The sequence below is a fragment of the Lathamus discolor genome, chromosome 5 (assembly GCF_037157495.1).
Source record: "Lathamus discolor isolate bLatDis1 chromosome 5, bLatDis1.hap1, whole genome shotgun sequence".
NCBI lineage: Eukaryota > Metazoa > Chordata > Aves > Psittaciformes > Psittacidae > Lathamus > Lathamus discolor.
The window spans coordinates 16,811,761-16,829,603 of record NC_088888.1 but is presented as its reverse complement, the minus strand read 5'-3'; the positions used below and the strand labels follow the sequence as shown (position 1 = coordinate 16,829,603).

Sequence of the window (17,843 nt, the reverse complement as noted above, 5' to 3'; positions counted from 1 at the left end):
TATAATGTCTTTATGAGGACAGATCTTATACTTGATTTCTCATGTGAATTAAACTCTTTTATAACACAGTTTTGCCAGATCAAAATAACAATATTAGTCTAGTGACTCAGCAGCCAGATCACTGCTCTGTAACATAGGAGACATGGGTTCAAAGGGATGGCAGAACAACTTAGCTGGGAAGTGCATGAAGCTGCAGTCATGGCAAGATCCAGTCCTTCCCTCTCACAGAATTGTCTAACTTTGCATTATCTCGTCCCTCAGGCTAGTCAGAACCACCCTCCCTTCAGCTCCTTATCTGAAACTGTATCCAGCCACTGTTCCCTTACAGACCATTATCAGGAGGAGGGCTTGAGACCCCAAGTCTTTCAACCATCTGCATTAGTTTGCAATTCTACAGTAGTGATGATTGGCAAGGAGAAGGGAGATTTTGTGAACAGGTCTTGAATTTCAAGACAAAGTTTCTTTGACCATCCAGTTTTGCTAGTGCTTGTGCACTGAATCAGTGCAGTCAGGTTACCTGCGCTCACGGCATGTGGATGTCTGAACTGCACGGCCTGTGAGCAGACAGCATCTGAGACTCTCAGCAGATGTACGATATGATAATAAGATTGGCAGAGAAGTTCAGATCCCACTATGCCAGCAGAGTCTCACAGAAGCCTGAAGAGCCCTCCCTGTGTGCTCTATATTAAGAACTTATTTCTTGAACAGTGAAAAGTTTGAGTTCATTTTGGCTAAAGAAGTTGAAAAAAGAATTACCATAGGCCAAGCAAAGTGCTGTCTCTTATTTTGGCCCCACTGAACCAAAATAAGGTGTTGTTTTATTCAGCACAGTTTTTTTCCCCTTGGTCTGAAGCATGGTTGCATGGCTGTATGGTTGCAGGCAGCAGATTTTGGCTTTGCATCAGCTCCATGCAACAGCAAATAGAGTTTGAAGGATAGCTGCAGGATGGCTGTATTGTGGACTGGTATAAGCACTGCTTGTTACTAGACTTACTAACTTGTGATGCTGCTCAGAGGACACAGTGACAGGGATTTGTCTTTGTGCAGTGACGTTCAAACGCTTAACAAGATGATTTTTTTTCCTTGCATTTCAAGTACAAGCCATATTATTTTCTCATTCTTTACAAGCTCTGTGATACAAGACAGAAATGTGTGTATGCTGCAAGTGCAGGCATCAATGTCAGGCAGTCCCACTTCTCTCACTTCCCCTTCATTTGATACAGAGCATATGTCTCATTGTGGCACTAAGCACATGAAAACTGAGGGGAAATAGCCTATTATTTTAGGAGGTGGAGGACCAAGCACCTGGAACAGTGAAATACTTTGAAAGCACTTCTGTAAATGTTTTAGGCTGCAGTATATTAAACAATTAAGAGGTGTTGGTATTTCTATGCCTGAGGGCATTTAAAACAGGGAAGTCCCCTTTAAAGGCACCAGAGTGGAATGTGTATGGTCATGTTCTTTAAAAGAAAAACTACCTCTTTTTTCACCCCCTTTCAGCAAGACACCCAAATTTCAGCTGACTTGCTCTTTCAGCAGAGGAAATGAAGCCAGATTATTTTAATGCTGGTCTAAACAATTAAAAGAAAAAGATTTAAAAAAGCCAAACCCTGCGAAGAATATAATCAGTTACCTTGAATGCTCTACTCAGGTAATTGAGAAAATAGTTTTGCTTTTAACCTTAATGCTTTGCTTGTGTACCCTGGATTGTCAGCACCACAGGTTACTACAAGTCAATCAGTAAATTGCTGATATCAGCTATAACCAGCCCTTAAGAAATCCAGTGCCTCTTACATCCTTGCTTCTGTTTTTCTGACAACAATAAATTAGTTGCTGTGCAACATCAAATTAGCATGAGAGACCAAGAACTTTGTACTGACAATTCAGAGCTGAGTACACAGGCAGTATTAATTATAGTTAATAAATGCTTAGGTAATTCTTAGAAAGCCCTTCTTCATGACCTTTATAGTACACAAGAGTGAAATGCAACTTCTAGACAGGTAGACAGACAGGCATGCTCACACACACACCCCCCCCCACATCTGCAGCCTACATAGGGGTACATTCCAAAAAGACAAGTTCTAGGAAACTTCATAAAAGAAACAAGAAAAAAATTGCCTACTGGCCTCTATAGCACTAAGTGCACAGATTGTCTGGGAAAACTTTAGCTCCTGTTCTAACATTGGGTAAGATGATGTTCACTTTTTCACCAAAATGTTTTTCTGACAAAGAAAGAATAAAACCTAAAATACTTAATAAAATCTAAAAATTCTCATCCATGGAAAATGCTTTCTTCAAGTAACTTGTAAGAAAACAAATATCGGACTTGGAAACTTCTGTGTAGTTTTACCCCCAGAGTAATTATGCCAGGCTTTTGCTTTAATCATTTATCTCAGGCAGCCCGTCAGATAAACAAGGGAAAAAAAAAAGTATTAAAACTTAGTAAGTTACTGGAATCTTCTGGAACTGAAAACTATACAGCTGGTCTGCAACATAATTGGGCATCTTCTATACAAATGTTGATGAGTTTCCAACTATTGTAGTAGCATAGTAAGAAGGCAGATACTGGGCACTGAGCACTGAGCAACTGTTGTCACCAAGCCTTCCCCTCTTGGCTGCAACCCCACTAGCTCAACGAGCAGTTCTGGTCTCCCAGTGCAGAGACAAAGGTTGCTTTGGAGAAGCTGGGAAGCCTAAGAACACCATGTAGATTTAGGACTGGATAGGAGGTATTGTGCAGAGGCCATGCCCATTACTCATCCGCTGGCAACAAACTCTCTTCCTTTTGTCTGGAGAGACGGTAAACTTTACATGCCATCTGAAAACAGAAGGCCTTTCACAGAGTACAAGATCTCTGCCATCTCAATCATGTGAAAATATTGTAAACACTTTCCCAGCCCCCATTCAGCTGTCCGAAAAGCAGAGCTAGAAAACACCAAACAAAACAGGAAGGAAAGAAAAGGGAGTGTGCTGCACACTTTGGTTTCAGTTGTTTTTCACTCTGAATAGGAATTTTGCTTGGAATTTTTTTTTTCTTTTTTTGTTTTTATTTAATGTTAGTGAAGAGGGTTAAGTAGCTCTTATGGAGAAAATGCATTTAAAAGCCTATTCTATTTGTTATTTAGAGTGAAAAAATTGCAGTGCCCAGCAGCTTCTCTCCAGCAGAACTCTCAGATTTCCTTTCAGCCTCTGCAAGAATAAATTTCAAATGGGCTACAGGACTTGGATTTCTCTTTCAGTGCTTAGGCTGACTCACCCCTACGAATGTTTTCTAGGAGGGTTTTCTCTCTAAACATTTAAACACAAGTGTTGTATTACTGATATATCTTAAACACAATAATGTGTACAGAATGGGAAGGGGTCCACAAAGAAGAATACATTCAGAGAACACCTGTGTGTGCGTACATACGTTTACAAGTCATGATGCACAAGCATACGTCATTTGCCCGAAATTGTTATACTACTCGTTTTGCCTGATGACTCTTTCTATATAGGTTGTGCTGGCGCAATATACCATTAACTCTGGACAGTTGTTTTTACAAGTGATTTCAGTGCTTCATGTAGTTATGCAAAAATGACGTAGTCCCTTGCTGAAAAAGATGTGCTCAGGCAGGGACTACTTTAAATTTCGTAGTAACTTTGAACCATGCCAGCACATTAGCTCCCTGATTTTTACTATTTGAAGTATGAGATTTAATTTAGGTTGGTCAGCTTAACACTGGAGTAGGGCAAAGAAAAATACCTATGCACTTTAGTGGGAAATGCACTTTGTTCCTTTATGTAGAAATCTTACTTTAGAACAAGATTTCTGGTCCAGTTTGGTCCCTGATCCAATTCTGAAAAGGTCAAGAGGAGGCAAATCTGAAAGTACTCTTGTTTCCTCAGGGCAGACCCCCTGCTCCTGACCTAGGAAAGGCTCAGCTGTCATCAGTGACTTCCAGAGCAATGAACCACTGCTATCTTGGAGGGTACTTCGTATGAATATTCAACAAATGGTGTGCACCAGTGGAAGTCAGTCCCCAATAGACAGTGAGAGCTGACTGCTATAGGAGCACGCCATATAGAGGAGAGGCTATGCTACTCGATTTCCCCTTACTCTCTGTGGGTGCAGTTTGCTGACTGAAAAGGAGACTTTTATATAAGCAGAGGAACATAAGTTTGTAGACCAGTTTTGCTATGCAAGTAAAGAGCAAATGTAAAAATGCAAATCAAGGGATGCATGAACCCACGTACATTTATTCATGCTTGATGTTCTGTTTCCCACTGGGCATATTCTGCCATGCTGTACGTTTTACATCACTTTGCATGCAGGAGTCCATGTGCACAAGCAGCAGATAAATCTGGGAGTTCACTATAGTCTTGGATGTTCCTTGGACCTTTCTTGAGTTTGATTTTTGCGTGCACATTTGTCATCTTAGGACATTCTGCTCTGGCTTCTGCCCTACAAGAGGAAAGGCTATGCTGTCTCCTGTGCTAGAGATACACTCCTTTATGCTGGTGAAAACAGCAGCTACTCAGTAAGTTGACAATCCTGTTCCTGATTTAAGTAGAATTCAAGGACCAAAATGAATGAGAAGTTATTACCAAGCAGTGCTAGATGTGGCACATTGGGAGAGCAGGTTCTCACCATCTCTCAGTATAAGTATACACATTATGCATCATTCTGGCCTATTTAACAGTTTTAGAAGTTCAGGACCTGAATTCCATACCCCTAGAATATAACTGTATATTCATGTGCTTAGTCAGTTACTTAGTCTTCTATACACACACTAAGAACAAAAGATCATAGGTTAGAGAGTGAGAAAAAGTAGTTGCCAATAGCTGAAGCAAGGGCTGATAAACTGATGTTTTAAATTCACAGATGCATTCCTTGGGCCTGCCTTGCACATGCTATCTTAGTACTTGCCTCCTCCCCTTTCCATTTGATAAAAAGAAACTGCAATAAATTAGAATTTTATGAGACTTCAAACAAAAGCCTTCACTAAAATTGAAAACAAGACATGGGTGTAGAAGCATATGGAAGGTTTATGAAAGATCCTAAGTCAATAAAAACCTTGTCTGATTTTTTCTACTTCTTTACAACCCAAAATTTACAAGAGACAGATGAAGAAGTTTGCTGTACTATACAGTACTGGTATATCTTCCAGCAAAGAGACACAGTTTTCTTACTCATTCCTCTGATGCAAGGCAGCCCAGTAAGAACTACTCTTAAGATCCATTTTCTGACTTTCTTTATAAAATAATTCAAAGTTGTACATAGAAATGGAATACCTTTCTGCTTTGATCTTAGCATAACGGTAACCAAGCAGAAGTGACTTCCTAGCCTTTCATACAGTTTTCTTTGGAACTATACACTGGATCCCCTGAATTCTGTAACCACATAAGTGTGTTATGGGATAAAAGAAGTTCTGTTTAATTTAAATTTTCATCTTTGCTCCAGACTTCAAAGTGATTAATTCTAGTCACTGTATACAGTTTTACTTCAAGGTGGTTTCTTTCCGCTACTTCTCTCATCCTTACCGCTCCCCACTTCCAGAATGGTGTGGATAAGGGATTTTGTTTAGCTAAATGATAGCGTGCCTATTAAGGAGTGGTTTACTTTGTTTTTAAATACAGTACTCTACATTCCACACATTTCTACCAGACACAGTCTTGCAACTGAAGAACATAGAAAGGGATGAAATTTGGGATTGGCTTGAAATGATTGCAAATACTTGAAGAACTTTTAGATTTTTCTTCTCAGAGATGACCCTGGTTTGGGGGATAAGCTATAGGGATATTTGACATCAGATGTTAGAAGTAACAATCCTGTAGTACGTTTTGTTCTATAAGAAAAAACATAGGTTCTGTGCTCAGTACTCAAATAAGGCCTAGGAATTGCTAATTCCCATTTATAGAGAAAAGAAATTATACTAACCAGTGACAGACAATATTATATTGGCTTAGAAGTATACTTCTTTTACATTCCTGCTAAACTGATCAGTTGTGTCACAGTTAATACCTGTAGCCATTAAATCATCCTTGCTTCTCATACCCAGTTAAAACTAAATTTAAAGTGCATGCAATGGGATATGCTCATCATGCCACATCCCTCAACTGCCAGAGACAAACAATTCTGAAAAGAAGGTGAGAAAACAAAGGTGAAGACATCCCATATCAGCAAGGGAGGTGTATTTACAAAACAGACATGATCATGGTCAGGGGAGGTGGTATTCCTACAGAGAATTTGTTACAAAGGCTCTGTGCTTGTAAGATTCACTCCAGCATGGAAATAAGAATGGAAACAACATCAACAGCACAGAGACACATCTAAAGAGACTTGGGGGTTTGCATCTTACTTTAGATATAATCTTGCTGAAACTCAGGAGACCTCTTCCAACTATGCTGTTTCTTATATCATTCTTCCAAACGAAAAGGAAAACCAAACACAAACAATATTGTGACACACAATTCATTAAAAGCTGTTGTTTGCATAATGTCTTACAGAAGTTGAATAGTTGGGTCTTCTATCATTACAGAACACTGAAGAGAGAAGAGCTTTTCAGATCTTGAACTGGATTGTGCCTGACTTCCATTGTATTACTGTTTTGAATGTCCCTTGATTCATTCTCTTTATTTTGTTCCAAATCCCTGGTTACCTGTGTGCAGTCCCCCCGACTTATTGAAGACATTCTCCGCAGGTATCTGTAGAGAGGGTGAAACATCACAGTTTTCAGATATCAAAGAAGGTGTTAATGATTATTCAAAGGTAGGCCATCCGAAAAACTCAGCTACTGAACAAATATGAACTCTTTCTACTTCCCTTTGTGCCATAAAGGATGAACTTAAACAGGTTAGCAGGTTAATAGTCCACAAAAATTAACTTTACTTTGATGTAGGGCTTTGAAAGTAATGGTGAAAAGTGTATTTTCATTTACTACAATAGCTGTAACAAGTTCTGACTTTTTTCAGAGTCTATTCATGATGGATATTGTCTCACCCTCATCATTTTGCCACACAAAATACTCATACCTAAGTACTGTCACAATAAAGAGCACTATAGAGAAGATCAATCAGTCCTGTGGGTCTCTTAAGGTCTTCTGGATCACAACCCCAAGCAAACACAGGAATCGTTTTGAAGCATCATACCTAGTCAGACTTCACAGTTTTCTACCATGGCATTAGGGGACGATGAGTCCCTTTCCAAGGCACATAGTTCTCCTGGGTAGGGCAACAAGGGAATAGTACTCCATTCAGCTCTAAGAAGTTTTCCAAAAGAAGGATGGCTAGAAGATCACTGTTGTGGATTTTCCCCACTATTTCCTGAAGCCTCTATTCTTCCCCTGTCTCTCCCTCCAGTTTATACTGCCTGCTGCCCCAAACATCTATATTCCTCCCTTCCATATGAGAGATGTAAGACAAGTCTAAACACAGCTGTAAAGTTCTAAAATCAGCATCAAAGCTCAGTAAAAGCAAGAGGGAAAAACAATATGCTTTGTTAAACAATACTGCCTCAGATCTCCAAAGGTCAGACAATGAAAGTAATACCCCCATTTAGTTCGGTATATGAAAAGCATTACTAACATCCTCCCTCAGAACCTCACTGTTTATGAGAAAATAATACAGCTCCTTCTTGTCAGTAGGGCATCTCCACTGCCCTGCAGGAAAGTATTTTGCTATATTTCAGATATATTGAACCTTCTAGACATTAGGAAAACAAAACATACACTGTGCACTCTGGAGCCATCACTGCTCTTGGTCAGCTCATAGGTTTGCCGAGGTTACAGAAAACACTCTTTTACATCATAAGTCTAACCTTTAGACTGTTTTACTCCTCCACAGAAACCTGGAAGGATTTAGACAGATTTATCAAACCAGAAATGGAAATATTTATGTTTGGAAACATTGGTATTTCTAAACATTTCTTATTTCTCTCCTTCCCCACAGATAGTGATTCCCAGTCTTTGAGCCATGAGAAGTGGTTTAGAAGTTATTTCTCAGGAAAAAAGTTTGCCTGCTAAATCACTCCCACCCCCTTCACGTAGTTAAGGCTTTCTGCTGCACTACTGGTGTTACTACTATCACTATGTATGTGTGTACATATCATGTGTATTTATATGTTTGCATGTTACATATTCATTTTTTCCATACACGAGTCAGCACTGTTTTTCATTTTACAGGCGTCACTGTTTATGGTCAGTATGAATCCTTATGATGATCTAATATGATCATCTATTTAATGCAAGCTACAAAATTCACCAGTTTAATGACACCTTGATCCCAGTATAGAATCACAGAATGGTTTGAGTTGGAAAGGACCTTAAGATCATACAGTTCCAAGCTACTGCCATGGGCAGGGATGCTTCATTAGACTATGAGGACCTTAAACCATGGTGTTGGCACAGCAATAAAAGGTTTAGCAATTTAAAAGAATACCGAAAGGCACAACAAGACATCTTATTTCTTTTTCATAGCTACCCTAAAGGGTCCCCAAGTGGGCAAATCTGCCTCTACATGTGCTCATGTGCAGCAGGATGAATGCAGCCAGCAATGTGTGTGGTAATACTGCTACTCTTCAGCAGGGTGAGTGTCTACTCTTCTATCACAACTGCATATGAAACACTTTTTGCTGTAGCTCCATTTCAGTTGACATTTTAATTTTACTTGATAACAGGGTCGGCAATGCTCCATATTGAAAGCATGAACAGTGAATGGGGAATACTGTAAATGCTGAACTACTGTTATCATATATTCCAGGGAAACGGGAATAGATTAGCAATTATCAGAGCGTACAGTCCTCACTTCGGATTACAAAAGACAAGAGCCAAACTTAAGACTAAGTTCTCTCCTGAAGAAAGGCTACAACTACAAAAGCATAAGCTTTGTTCTTCCTACTAGATTACTCACCAGGAGACAGACAATAACCCAGCAGCCATAGTATGTTATTTAGCAATAAAGAGATGGGGACCACTGCCTGCAATTCTCCCTCTGTACAGGCCTTGCTGTTTACCCTAACACATACAGAAAACCTTCTTCAGCATAAGAGGTATCAGCTTAGCACACAGTATCACCTGGGCCATCCCTGCACTGCATAGTCTGTTCAGTTGGCTGGACATGGTGATAGGAATGAAAACATATGAGTTATTTATCAATGAAGGCAGCTTGATGCTCCTACACGGTCAACAGAAGGCTCTTTAGAAACAACAGGGTAGGAGCAAAAGACATTGTAAGGTCCAGGCAGGGAACATATTGGTATTTTAGCTAGTGCTCAATAAAATAAAAGCAGAGGAATAAGAAGAAAAACATCACTTATCTCTTGGTACATAATAACCCCTGTATAGTGCCATATTTCAAATTCTGCCTTGGGTGAGTGTTCCAGGCCATCAGCCAAATAAATTTGTGATTTAAGCATTCCAGAAATACACATACTTCCCTTAAAATTATTATTTCCTTTCCATTGTGTAACCTACTCCCTCCACCAGAGATGGGCTTTGCAACTACAGGTTCTCTGAGACTGTTTCCCCATTCCTGACATTATACCATGAGCAACTTATCTTCATGAAATGCCTGGAGGTCAGCAGAGATAAAAAGGAAAACACACACACACACCCCACACTTACCTCCTCTCCTAGTGCTTGGCCAGGCTTGTAGCTCTCAACCTGACTTGTGCTGTTAGACCGAATTTGAGCCCAAGCAAATTACAATCCACTCCTCTTCCTGAGGCTCCCATTTATTTAAACAGGTAGAACCAGAATCTCCCAAAGTGCTGCTGCAGCTGAAGCAGCTTATAAAGCAGTTCTGCTACAGCTGCCAATTAAAAATGTGCAGTGGGGAACTTCAGGCTGCAGAGGGGCAAAAGCAATGCTGCAGCCCTTTCTAGAGGTTAGAACAGCAAAGGCCACGCTCAGCTGCTCTGTGATTTTCTTAAGAGACCATTAGCTGCAATTGTTGCATAAACTTAATAACAATCAATTTTTACTGAATCTGTCCCCCCGTTCTATTATCTGTCATTAACTTCCCATATGTTCCCCTCACCACTCCTTTGAGACTGGGCTCAAGTTACAGACTTTGATCAGATTTCTTTACAAGCCAGGACATTTGCTGGCTTGCTTACTAGCTTGAGGCCAGTTATGTTTGAGTGAGGCCCAAGCAAAACAAATGAGATTTGGTGACTTTCCAGTAAGTGGGCACCAAATCTGCATGATCCAGGGTTGCTTTTTAAAAGTTTTATATTTTTTTAAAGTAGAAGTTCTTTCATTATTTCTGGGGTTTTTCTTAAAGAAAACACAGCTGCTGGATGGTACTCGCTCATATGTTGCAGCATCCCCTTGCTTGCTATAAAGCAGAGCTTTCTGTTCTGTTTTCTTTATGCTAATGATAAGGCAATAGTTTCTTGTCTCTCTCTATTTCTAATCATAGATGGGCAAATGCACCAGTATATTTGGAAAGAAAAACCTGATGAGAAGGATAATCAACAAACAATTTTTTCCCACTATTTGTGTCAGATAATGAAGTTTAGAGTTTGCTGCTCATTCCAGCTCCATATGAAACCCTCCTCATTCAAATCTCACTTCTAGAAACATTTCTTACACTGTGACAATCTGTGAGTCAATAGAAAATAACTGAAATTGTAGCACCCTTCCCTCCAAGCCTTAAAATAAAATAATGAATACCTGAATAATCACTGATCCTCTAACTACATCCTGGACTATTTAATTCCTTTGTCATCATTATTTTCTCAGCACATCTGAAATGTATTTTAAAAGCTTTAGGACAAGGCCTATTGTAAACTGCCAAGAATTCTATGATTCTATGAAAATCCGGGGGCCTTAGGAAAAGCTAAAGTAGAGTTTTGAAAGTAATTTGACGCTGAAGGACCTCCAGACCTTTGAAAATCCCCCATTTTATGCTCCCCATCACACATGCACAGAAATGGAAGGTAGCAAAAATAGAATCCAAGCACAAAACAAAATTGAAATACCAGTATTACATGTTACGTTTTGGGTTTAGTCAGTGTAGCAGGCTAGTAAGCAGTAATTTGAAAAGGATGTTTATGTCTTGCCTGTCCTTAGCTGGTGCACAGACATTCCCTAGGAGTCACTTCATAAATTTAAGCATAGCTATAGGAATCGTGACTTGAAAGTTATATGAATGCTGCATATAAACATCATATTGTCCATATTGCTATTATTATTATTAGCACTTACCAAGGTAACCAAGCACAAGACCCCGCAGAGTTAAGCATGTACATAAATACAGACAAATATATTGTGTTTTGGACACCACAGAGCTGAAAACCGTGGCTTCTGACTGCTAGGAGTATGCTTGCATATTGGCATCCAGAGCTTAGGGAAGCAGATAATAGAGACACCTCAAAGGGAGGGATGAGTGGGAGCTGCCCAAATTAGCCATTAGGAAATACAGAGGATATTGGAACGACCTTAAGCCTCTCTGGAATTTAGTTGCCTATCTCGAGGCAGGGATCTCCACACTCCTCCACTACCCAGACCTCCTCCACCAAAACAATAAGAGTAGTGAGTGCTGGTTTGTAGAATCATGCTACAACCAGAGCACTCCTTCAGAGTGAAGGAGGTTTGAGCTCTGCTCGCTCTAGGCATGGAGGGCTGTGAACCTGTATTATCCACACCTGTGTTGAAAGCTATCCAACTTTAGGTTATCCTGCTCTGGAAAGCTCCTCCTCTTCCTTTGAAAGCTGTTTCTTTTGGCATGCTTAGGAATTGAGCTAAGGAAATTAACCTAACCTAAACTAAACATCTTATCAACTCTCTTTTATTTTTGTCTTTGACATTTAGTCTTCTTAAAGGGACAATTTATTCACTATCTGAGGCCATTTACAAAGTAACAGTAAGAATTTCCTTAAATATTGCACCATTGCTGTGTCTTAAATTGCATATGCTTTCCCACAAAATAAAGTTTGATGAAGAAAAGGTTAAATAAATGGCCCAACATAGTGAAGAGGAAGAAACTGCCATAACCAACCCACTTCAGGACCTTGAAGCATTCTGCAGAACCCAGCAGCCCATCCCACCAGACCACAGGGCTGTCCTTTTTCTTGTGTTTGCTTAACAGTTTATGACACAGGGAGGAAGGGAAGGAGCCTGGAAGAAGGTAACAAGTGAGAAAGAAAGCAGAAAGACTCAGTGACAAAAGAAAACAGTTCAAACAGGAAAAGGCAGATTTTTGAGTCATTGGCAAAAGTACAGTTGTTCAGTTATTATACTCTGTGGTAGGTTGGACAGAGAGTGTAAAGAGTGGGAGGAGACTCCACACACAGATCTCACTGACATTCCTGCAGAGATCAGAACTACTGCAGAACCACCAAATAATCACCAGCCACCAAAGAGTTGAGAGAGAATATGGAAAATTAGGGAGGACAGCCGGGAAAGAACAGTCACAGAGGCCAAGAAAGCGCAAGATTTCAAGGAGCCGATGGGGTGAACAGCATTAAGAGCAAGCGATAGGTAAAGAAAGATAAGGTTGCAGAAGAGACCTGTGACTGCATCAGGAAAATCCCAGTGGGGGATTAATTACACAGTATGGGTTTCTGTACTTGGATACAAAAAGCTTTACAAACCAGATTGTTGGCAAAACTTCATGAGTCCCACACTGGAATAATTAAAAGTTGTTCACTGAAGTTATTTTTGGTGGGCATGTTTGGATAAGAGAGTAGAGTTGTTGAGCACAGTGTAATGCATGCCAAAAGTCCTATTATGTGCCTGTCATTAGACTGCCATACTTGGAAATATGTTCAAAAACTGTGGTAGAGAGTCCTTATTGGCTTCACACTTGAAGGACAAACCAGTGCTATGCATTTCAGATGGAGGTCATAGCTCAGGTCCTGAGCCATTTTCGTGAGGAGGGGGCTCTCTTGATTCAGTCCATGCTGGGAGGGAGATATTTGCTCTGTGTCAGACCTTGGAGCAAACATAGAACTGTCTAAATGTGGTATTCATATTCAGAATTCATACATATATATTCTACAGGTACAGGGGTGTAGAAGTCAACAAAAGTCTATACCATGTGGTGACCTTCCTATCTGATGAAATGGGGTACTCATACCTAATATACCTTCACAGCTGAAACAGGCTGGCAAACCAGATAGTAAAATATCACAAGCCATTGGAAAAATATCACCCCAGTCCAGCATAACATGTTTGTTTTCTTGCAGTGGAGTTCCTCAAAGGACCAAGCTGGGGGCTTTTCTGAATGTTCCCTCACCACAGGATTTTTTCTTTGAAAAACCACATAGTACTAAAGTGGCTGTAAATGGAGACAAACAGAATACAAAACAAGGTCTGAAACAAGAACTGTGAACCAGAAACTTCAAAGGAGAGAGAAAACACCTTTTGATTAAGGATATATCAGGCCCAGAATCTATCATTGCTTCTATGGAAAACTGGTAGACTTCTAGCCAAATCCCAGCTTCTCTAAAACTAGACAGTAGGTATATGACTTGAAGTAGCTGAAGCAACCTAGAAGTACTGCAACAAACAGCTGTCACAGACTGATGATCTGCCGGGGATCATCAGCTCCTGGGAACTGAAAGGCAGAGCACATACCCAATTTGCTAACTGTTCTCTTATAGTCAAACCATAGACACAGTACAACACTGCTCCCCTGCAGTAGACCTATGCCAGCAACTTCCTCAAGAAGTAGCTCAGATGTTAAACTGCAATGCTGTCAGAGCCAGGACTTGTCTAGAGTTTGCAGAGACAGGAACGTCCTCCAGCTGCACCTATAGAGCTCTGTTACACCTCTGTTGTCATGGATGTAATTTTGTACATCAGAAAAATTGATCATCTTAATAAACTCAATCTTTTTTATTCATCCGGCATTGGAATCTGAGACTTCTGGGGTCAATTATGACTCCCTGGATACCGACAAACTACTTTCTCTGACACTGCTCCTTACTAGTTTTAAAAATGAGATAAGCATCTATAATAAACACCCACAAAAATAACCACACTGCTTTCTTTGAGATGCTCCTTTTCCGCAATACCCATTTAAAACCTTAACTTCAGTGTGATTACCACACTTAGGCTGTGCTGATCTGTATCTCTCCATTTGTATTCCCCCCTCTTGTCTGTCTCCATCTCCTGACTCTTTGTTGTATGTTTAGACTGTGAGCTCTTCAGCTCTTCAGTGCAGAGACTGTTTTTACCTTCAGCTGAAGCACTAAGCTAATGCAGAGGATCAACAGGGAAGACAAAACAAAGCTTTGCTTTGTTTATGAATGACTACTCTCTTCATGACATGTTGGAGTTCATTGTGCACAAATAGGAGGAATATTATTTGCACAAAAGACATTAGACATCAATCTGAATTTTAAGCTACAATGCCCATAATAAAAAATGATTGTGAATACTTTGACCTCTTGTTAAAATTTGGGACATTTTAAGAATAATCTCTAAATGCTTTTGACCCAGCATATGTTGTAAACACCACTCCCAGAGAAATACTTTCAATTTCTCTCTTCTCAACTTCTCCTACCTGGAAAGAAGTATTGATTTTGAAAGCTTCAGGGGCCACAGACTCGGCCAGATCATGTTCTTTTTGGCAGGTCTATAAAGCCACAGCAAGGTCACTGAACAAAGCTGAGCTTCAGGGAAGAAAAACAGTATTCAACACTTATATTGGTCCCAGGCTTTGTTATATTCTCACCTCCCTTCATAACCGCTTTAAAACTTAATCCCAAAATACCCAGCAGTGTCTGCTATCCCACACACTGTGACCGGCTAGTGCTTACATGGGCTCAGGAGCAGCATGGAGCCACATGGGAGCACCCAGGCTGGTCAGGGGCTCCCTTGAACTACCAAGGGGCTGTCAGCAGAAATGGCAGAAGTATCTCAGATACAGGGCCTGTCTGATTTGATGAAGTTGCCAGCAACAGGATCTCTGCTGCATCTTACTTAATTTCATGCTGCAGAAATACAAGTTACCGTGGTAAAAGAGTGGGAGATTCCCAAGCTGGGTCTTTGGGGGTTTTCACTTCTAGCTAGGAGGGCCTGGGTGTAGTTTACACAGAGTGGCTGATGGACTTCCACAGCCAGTTTACACAAGTCTCTCATTCTAAAATATGTGCAATTTATTTGAGCTGACAGAGGATAAGAATCCACTGTCTGCTTCCCAGCTAATAAAAAGCATAGGCTGAAAGCAGAGCTCTGCCAGCATATCTTGTTTACCAAAAAATGCTTGGCATTATATGTAAAATTGGAAATGAACTCATTATCTGATTATTTTCATTTTGAAGAATTAACTGCTTTGGGGGAAAGGTTTGTCTTAAGGAGTCCCTGTGTATGAAGGACTAATTGCAAATACATACCTCTGAAGAATACAGAAAATGCTTGTGACACCCAGGGTAGGATGTAGCATTATCAGTTTGGACACCAACATTGGGAGTATCCTCTCATGGGACTTATTTCAAAACAGAAGGAAATCCATTTAAGCTGGCAGCATCATGCCTATACAGATGAGAAGAGTTGGCCATGCTGTGCAATTCTTATCCAGGCAATACGAATAAGAAGTGCTTAACAATTGTTTGTAGTGAATTTGCTCCTTCTCCTCTAAAAAAATAATGATATAGCAGCATGGATAGTTCCAACTTTCTAGATGCAAAAGTATGTTGAAAACAGGATCCCTCTGTGGTATAAATGAACATAGTGAAAATTAAGAATATGGAATCAGATACCCTGGGCTAATATTTTTTTGAGGAAAACTCTCCATTCTAGCACCAAACCTAGGTGTCCTGGGTTCAGCAGTAGCCGTCATTTTTCTCCTTCTTGGTAGCTGGTGCAGTGCTGTGTTTTGACTTTTGGCCTGGGAACAGCACTGATAACACCGATGTTTTCAGTTACCGCTCAAATGTTTTAGTCTGACCAAGGACTTTGTGAGTCTCATGCTCTGCCAGGGAGGAGGGGAAGCTGGGAGGAAGCAGAGACAGGACACCTGACCCAAACTGACCAAAGAGGTATTCCATACCACAGCACATCATGCCCAGGATGTAACTGAGAGTTACCCCGGAAGGGCTAGTTCACTGCAGGGTTGGACGAGGTATCGGTCGGTGCTCGGTCAGGTGGGGTTGGGCGAGTTATTGGTCGGCTGGTGTTGAGGTGTTGTATTATTTCCCCTTGTTATTTCCTTTATCATTATTGTTATTGGTGGTAGCAGTAGTTTGTGTTATACCTTAGTTACTAAACTGTTCTTATCTCAACCCGTGGGAGTTACATTCTTTTCAATTCTCCTCTCCATCCCTGTGGTAGTAGAAGAGGGGGAGTGAGAGAACAACTGTGCGATTTATGGGTGACTTTGTTTAAACCACAACACCAGGTCACTCTGGATTAAGAGAACTGTCTTCAAGACAGCTTATTGGGCAGCATCCTTTTGTTTGACTCCTGCTGCTTCTTTGCTCCATTCCCATCTGTTCGATCTCAGCTCTCAGTGTTTTCAGGTTAGCCCTCTCTTGTAGCTGATTCAACAGCTGCTGCCCTTTCTAGGGCTGGTGAGTGCCACCCTTGTACTCAAAAAGGGGGCTCTTTTTCCTACTGGCGTGAATTTCAGAAAGGTACGGCAGAGTCCTCCCTCCACTGTGTGGCAGCACTGTGCAAGTTAAACCAGCACGTCTTCCACTGAACATTTGGCTCTTCCTTTTTCGCTCCCACAGAAACATCCCCGTGCTCACGTGCCTTGTGAACCTACTTGTAACATCACAGTGTGTGCAGCTTAAACTTCCCTTCCCTTTCAGCTACATCTGAATTGCATTTTTACTTTTTTTTATATGGGCTAGCCCAGCAACCCAGAGGCAAAAATACATTGAGTGGTATCCAGGAAGGCAGCAAATATCCCAGGATGATTCTGGGCTGCCCAGTAAGCATTGCTTCCCAGGCTTCATACAGGCCATAGGCAAGGACAACCCAGCCGCCTTTCCTCTAACCCAGCCAGTACAGGAGCTGGTATCCAACAATTAGCTGAATCGCTACACACTTGCTCTCTATCACTCAGTTCAGATCTCTTTACAGAGCAGATTGAGAGAGGAATGAGAAGCTACCCCATCTGGGTGAATAACATTAGGGTGCCCAAAACACTGACTTCCTTAGTCTGTGTTCTCCATTAATTAGGGTGAACAGGGAGAAACCAACTCCGCAAAATATGCCTTTAAACCTGTTAAGTAGTTTTAAAGGACAGACCCCATGAAATGCAATAATCATTCTCTGTGATCACATAAAAATTAGATGGTGTTTTACAGGAAAATGAACAAATATGGGTAGAATTCTAGGGGAAAAAGAGCATATTGTTGTAAATATAGCCCATAAAAGAACATTACAGGAAAAAAAAAAAAAAACACACAAAAAAAAACCCCAAAAAAAACCCCCAACCTGGACAATGTTACATTCCCACCTGTGGAGATGCAGATTGCCAGCGTAATGCTGATGTGACAATTTCCACATACTCTTCTTTCTTGTCTTTCCTGCAGCAGTGCAAACACCAGTGCTTGCCTTCTCTCCTTCAGCTGGACTAAGGCAGTTCAGGATCACCAGTTTCAGTTCCTGGAGGCTCCCTGCTTTGGCAACTTGCCACACTTCCTGAGCAACTCATGTCTTGCCCCAGAAACTGAAGAAATATTCCCTATTTGAACTGTTAAACTTTCATTTCCTATCTGATGTGTCTCAGCATAAGCAGCATTTTAAAGTCTATTTTGATGTTTTCTCTTTTTTCTTCAACTCTCTGAAAGATGTTATTTTGGACTGAAAGGTACAAATGAGCACAAACATTGAGAGTTCTTTGCTATGGAAAATATAAGCTTTCAAACCAAGATATTTCAGATTTTCTTTCCATTAAACTATAGA

At 40.6% G+C, this 17,843-nt stretch overlaps 1 long non-coding RNA gene across 1 annotated transcript in view; it reads right to left on the bottom strand.

Annotated features, from left to right (window-relative positions):
• Positions 1-17,495, bottom strand: part of LOC136014832 (uncharacterized) — a 172,045-nt gene extending 154,550 nt beyond the window's left edge. The window contains exon 1 of the long non-coding RNA XR_010612895.1: positions 17,395-17,495. This is a non-coding gene — a long non-coding RNA (uncharacterized LOC136014832). The remainder of the gene's footprint in view (positions 1-17,394) is intronic.
• Positions 17,496-17,843: the final 348 nt, after the last annotated feature.